At 28.2% G+C, this 6,759-nt stretch overlaps 1 long non-coding RNA gene across 1 annotated transcript; it reads right to left on the reverse strand.

Moving 5' to 3' along the window:
- Positions 1-3,604: 3,604 nt before the first annotated feature.
- On the reverse strand, positions 3,605-4,291 carry LOC121120096 (uncharacterized). Its single transcript, XR_011784362.1, has 3 exons — positions 4,111-4,291; positions 3,848-4,058; positions 3,605-3,784 (listed from the first exon to the last, which is right to left on the reverse strand). It is a non-coding gene; the product is annotated as an uncharacterized lncRNA (long non-coding RNA).
- Positions 4,292-6,759: the final 2,468 nt, after the last annotated feature.

Raw genomic sequence — 6,759 nt, forward strand, 5'->3', positions numbered from 1 at the left:
ATTATTGGTACTTGGCAATTTATAATGTTCATGTTAGTCTGAATTATCTTCCTATGTTATCATTGGTAATCTGAAAGGGAAAAGGTATGAAATAACCATAATCTTATAACGTTGAAAATCCCACTGTGTACACAATCTTTTTTGCCTCTTGTTCCAGATCTCGTATAGCTTTGATTTCATCTTCTTCGATATGTATTGACTCCACTTGACTTTGTATTTACGATAACACCCTTCACACTAACTCATTTAGACTCTTTAGATTATTCTTTGCCGTTTCTCCTGTTCTCCATTAATAAATCCTTCAGATATTTTAGTTGCAGCACCAAATGGTCTTAATTATGCTTCTCGTAATTTTGATCAATTTGAATTGTATATTAGACGTCATACCTGTATGGACTCCAAAATACCCATCGGACATCAGATATAATTCCTGAATAACGGTTTGTTTGTGTACAAAACAAAACTGAGGAACCAAATATTTGAAACTATATTTGCAGGCGTGCAAAACACGATTCCCATAAACCAAATAAATATTACTGGTATAAAGACTAAGCAAGTCCGAAAATATTCTAAGCAACGACAACTGTCAATCATAAATACATTACAAATATTTTTGAACTATCAAAATATTTTTATTGTTTATTAATATATGAAATTAAATTATAAAAAGTTTAAGAAAATGTATCTCAACAAAAATCAAATAACACACACACCATTTCAAATGAAAGGAAAAACATTTGTTCACTCAAGTAATCAAAAACTAATAATATTTTCTTTTCAGAAAAATAAGATTTTGACTTCATGAATTCGGCAACCTGAATTTGGACACACAAGGAAGAATGCAGATAATGTATGGGGATATAACTGAATAATAGTTATCAAGTACTTACCTCCTCAAAACGCAGTATTTATTGGAAAGTTCCAAGACTTTCTACGATGTTTTTTTTACCGACAAGATTAAATCAATATCCTTCCTAAATAAAATACGTATACGTAGTAATAAGTTCAACTTGAATTAAAATAATGTAGAAATAAATAAGCTAAAACAATTAATTGGGCATGCTCAAATTAACAAAACTTTCATATATAAAAAAGGAGCATTTTTTTAATCTATTATTTAATAGGATTTTTATAAGAAAAGGGAGATTTTTTAAAATACCCTTTCTTTAATAAAAGTCGGAAGTTTTCATTGTATAATACAATTTTTTTTTAAAATACTAATTAAATTATGAATTTTTTTATTAAGAGATATGTGAATTTTGTTAATATTTTATAAAATTATCAAAATTAGATGATTTTTATAAAGCTAAACATAGAATAAGGTAAAAATACTTTGTGTCTTTTATAGGTATAATTATGGTGAGCATAATATTATTTTTGGATTCGGATACAGCAATTGTGAAGAGAATGGTAGTTCATTTTTATAACAGTCTTTATTATTGACGTAATTTATAAAGTTATACATTTAAAGAATACATCTGTCAACACAGTTTGAACTGGGCATGTATTATTACATCTAAGGGACAACAGTTATATGATATATATTAGATTCTAACCATTTGTAAATAACCAATAATTATAATTTCCCAAAAACGATGCAACAGGCCAGATTTAGGAAGCCTTCCCTAAATATTTTGAAATTGCTATAATTTAAAGTTAAATATTATTTAAATTATGAATTAAAAAAATAGATATTTAATTCTTCTGTATATATTATATAAGTTTAATAATTTTTAATTGTCATTTCATTTGTTTTGTTAGTCTATGAATAGATATCAAGAGCTTGCTCAACAATCCCATAAAAGAGTTTCCAGACACTGTGGACAAGATATAGAAAACATATCCTCTGAAAAGTTTATGATCCTATAAATGTAAATTTGTTATCCATGCCTCAAAAATGAAAAGAAAAAATGTCAAAAATCACAAGATACAACTAATAAGCTAATTTATCTCTACTATAAAATAGTTTATTAATAATTATTATAAATTGTACACAACTTAAAAACGGATAATTCAAATGCAACCATTTAACGTTTTAAACCTTTTCAAAGGAGAAAAAAAACACCGATATTAACGGCTGATAACAACTAAACAACCGTAATGAATGTATCATCTTTACAATTGTTTCAGGAAATGTAAACATTTTAAAAATCTACATGCAATATGATAAAAAACAGTTAAAGTTAATGAGAATCACGTAAAATTTACTTACGATGTCATAATTTGATCAATTTCAACTTTCAAAAAATCAATAAATGCTGATCTTCCAATTTGAGTTTCACAAACTTTGTCATAAACGATGTTTGCTGTGGAATTAAATATCTGGTTTTCTCGAGTCATATTCAAATACCTTAATGAAATTAATTAAGTTAGAATATCCTGAAAAGTATTATTGATCCGTTAATATAATACTTCTCTATGATTGACACATTTTTTGGGCATGCTAAACTGCTATAAGTTCATTTGGGTCATTAGTAGAAACCTTTTGACTAGAAACAAAATCCCATACAGACTCATTGCCCACTTGAATGGCTGTACAAACTAGAGCTTCAAAAATATCTTCACATGTTTTTAAAATAAACGAATTAAGATTAATTAATTAAAAATTTGAAAAAATATACTTTTGAACTTGATTAAAATCTTTCCTCCACTCCTCAACTGCTTTGATTGATATATTTATACATTTAGGATTGTCAAACTTGCAGGACCACTGAGTAGAAAGCTGCCACAATTTTTTTTGCAAAAAATTGTTTACATCTGAATATTCCTTTTGATATTTATCGAACAAGTTTTGAGAGTTGTATTTCGTAAGTAAACCTAAAAATTAAAATGATTTAAAGTATAAGTATCTCATTCAAGGGAATTATTCTTATGTAAAGGATATATGAATAACTCTGCCTTAAAGTATAATACAAACGAATTAATTATATTATGTTGCGTGGTACAAGACTAGCTTTATATCCAACCACAACCTCGTAAGTCAAAAACGAAATTAATAGTTTGAAAAACAATATGGTAGCTAATCTTTATTATTTTTTATTTGCCAATTGTTTATTACTATTTAGAGAATAGCTCATTATATACATTAAATTGATAATTTGATCAATGACTGAGCATAAAGTAACATTCATTCTAAGCGAAGCCCATGATCTATTTTAATTAATATAAAAATCCAAATCCTATTTAATACTTTTTTGAGTCTTTAATACGTAGAGTCAGCTTATACAAACAGCTGAAAATAAAATACACTACACCTTTTGACGTTACAAAACTACCATTTTCGATGTGAAGCTTTCTTTTTTTATACCCTTCAAAGAATTAATTTGTTTAACGATTCAAAAAGTGAATTCATGGAGGTTGGGTAATTAGTTATAGATTAAAATTCATATTTTAATAATAATTTAAAATAATTCAACGTCCCTAGCAGAAAATATTTGTCGACACTATTTTATTAGGCCAAATATTAATTACTTTGTCTTTGTTTCGCCACATTGACGGAAGCTTAAATTCTACCTACCTTTATTTTGTCTTGAATTTCAATTCTAAAATTTTTTGATGTGATGTATTTTAAAGATTATTAAACAAATCAATGGTTCATCTTCATTTGGCAAGTATGTAGTTATTTTAAATGGGACTAAGTAATTAATGTACCCTGCAATAGCCAGACTAAATGAGTCATCTATCAATTGGGCTCTGTTATATTTATATATTCTTGTGTAGTTACGACGTAGATCAAGTATAATTCGTTTCCAATTTTCGTCATTGTAGTTAATTCGGTAGTATCCTTAAAAAGTAGTGAAGACAAACGAAAAAATCGTATTGAAATACTATTGATTAATGATCGTACCTGTTTGATTAATGTTGAAAATCACAGGGTATAAACAATGAGAACTAATAGTTAAATCCAAATCATGAAATGTTTGATTCAATTTAGTATCATTTAGCCAAATTAGTCTGTTTGTTCCATTATTGTGTTTGTTTCTGATATTATATTTTAATGGAACCCACCATACATTTTCACTTCTATCATTACTCGAAGAGTCATCAGCAAAACTTTTCTATTTAAAAAAAATAATTTGGGATTTGAAGAGGTTAACTAAAGTTTCAAACCTGGGAGATCTCAATGGAGCCTTTTTCGAAATTTGGAGACACTGTAATGACTGGATATCCTACTTGAGTAAGCCATGGTCCCATCAAAACCTTGAATGTTAAATTTTGTGGAATAACATGTTCTTTAGAAGATACGACCTCCTCTATTTCTCTCCAAAAAATATCTTCATCAATATTTTTAAATTTACTAGGATAAGTTAGAAATATTTTTAAAATATCTATTTTCAATTCATATTTAGTGAATAAAATTAAGATAAGAATGTGCATAAATTACAAATAAAATAAGACCAGACTTGTTAAAATCGAAAATGAGAAGTAATTAGACTCACTACTTTTGCATTTGATTCTGGAAAACCTTTTGAAGTTCCTCCTCTCCAATGATACCACTTAACATTCTTATGATTGAAGCACCTTTATCATAAGTTATAGGATTATAAATATTTAATATTTCTCTGTTATTCATTATATTTCCTTAATCGATCGAGAAAAGGCCGTAGAATCTATTTCATAGCTTCTTGAAAAACAAAAATCACAAATCTATCCCATGGAAAATATTCTGTTGAAGCCAAATAGGATATATAAGTTGTGGTCCCTTCTTTAAGGTAAATCATCCCACCACGATGGAGTTACAATATCACCTATTTTACAAAATAAAATATTCAAAGTATTTTTTGAATGACATGAATAAACTTCAAACATTACCCATCCACTGATGTGTAATCTCATGTGCAATAGTGACTACAATTTCATCCTTTGAAAATAAAGAATGAACTGATTTCATATTTTCTTCTATCAACAATAATTTAGATTCGAAAGTTGTAAGACCCCAATTTTCAATGCATAGCTTGTTAGTCCATGGACTGCAATGAAATCCTGAAATCAACAGAATTAATAGTTTAGTTCTGCTTATCTCTAGGATCTTTTGGAAAAAATTATTAGACCCCCCCCCCTCCCTAGAAAATTGAAATTCCCTACAAGCTATTGTCACGATTCATGTGTTAACTAACCTCCTTAGGTATTGGCAGATTAGTTCCAAAGTATTGAACTAAATATTCATACGAAGTTGGACTGATCCTCTTTGCCCAGGATGTTTTTATCTTGTCTTCTTCAGAACTCCAAATTCTTAATTTAAAGAATTATTTGTGATAATTCTTTCATTAGTAATTTGAAATGAAAAATGCCACAAGATATGAGCTCATTAATGGAGTGGACTTGAAAACATCTAAGACGAAATCTAAAGAATTTCTAATTGAAAGAATAATTATGATTATGAATTATATATATGTATATAGATTATAGCTATAAAAACTGTACTCATGTGTAATTGTTTGATTGATTGGCATATTTGAAATGGAGGTCATATTTTTGGGACGACGAAGTGTTATATTCAATACGGACTTAAAGCTTGGCTCATCAAAGCAAGGAAAGACAGTTCGAGCGTATATTGGCTCCAATTCTGTGTAGTAAGTTCCACTGGAAGGAAGGAAATATAATTAAAAATTAGGAATTGTTGGCAAAAGTTACCATTAACTAGATATCATTAGATAAGGATAGTTTCCTTTGTTGTATCTCATTATTGAGGGGTGATATAATATTTTAAAATATCGTAATTTAAGGGAGACTGATTTTAAAATATCACAGCTGATAAAATGTAAAAAAATATGTTTAGTGCTCCTTAAGGGACGTCATATGTGGTGATAGATGTTTATAAAATGCAAATTATAGGAAGGAATACCACATAAGAATATTTATAATTTACTCTTAAGGCGGGTTACCACATCTATCGTGGGTGTATATGTCTGAGTGCTTAGCTATATAGGCAATGTATATTGATATAATGATATTGGGAAAAGAGTCGCTCTCACAAAAATATCATTTATATATATATACTTAGACGTGTACACGCACGTTAAATGTGGAAACCCACCTCTACCAATAAATTTGTTGTTTTTTTTTTTTTACGCTCTCTGCAATTTAGCCAATGTTCATATCCATATATACAACCTTTCTTTTGAAAAAGTAAAAAGAAAAAGGAACACTCTATACTAAATGACGTCAACACAGCCTTGACTATATTTTGACATGGAACCAATAATATTTTTGAATAACTAAAATTTTGCAATTTTGAAATCGCTTCTACATTGTTAAAGATTAGATATGAATGCAAATGTATTACTTATCATATAAAAATCCTTTAGTATTTCCATATTCGTAAAATTGTATCTGTAGTTGAATTATAGTCGTATTCGTATTCCTCGTAATCAATTGTTCCTGCTTGATTTATTTCTTGTTCTTCTATTGTTAAAGTAGTGTAATTCATTGTCATAATGTACACTGATCCTTTACTCAGATTTTCTAATAAATTAATAATAACTAAGTCTGAAGTAGGTTGTCCGTATGATACATTTGCAATGTTTTTGATGTTTCCCGATATTTTGTCTATAATGTTCACATAAGTAATATTTATCAGTTTGGCATGCAATGTAATATTTTTAGACCCTTCCATAACGCACTCAACTTCAATATTTACGACTCCAGAAATTTTGTTGGATTCTTCATATTGTGGACTGAGTTTGATATCATAGCTTGTTGGTTTTATATGATGGGGTAATCGAAAATCCATACCCTTAAACAATAATCAAAATATAT

Source organism: Lepeophtheirus salmonis, chromosome 1, assembly GCF_016086655.4.
Source record: "Lepeophtheirus salmonis chromosome 1, UVic_Lsal_1.4, whole genome shotgun sequence".
Lineage (NCBI taxonomy): Eukaryota > Metazoa > Arthropoda > Copepoda > Siphonostomatoida > Caligidae > Lepeophtheirus > Lepeophtheirus salmonis.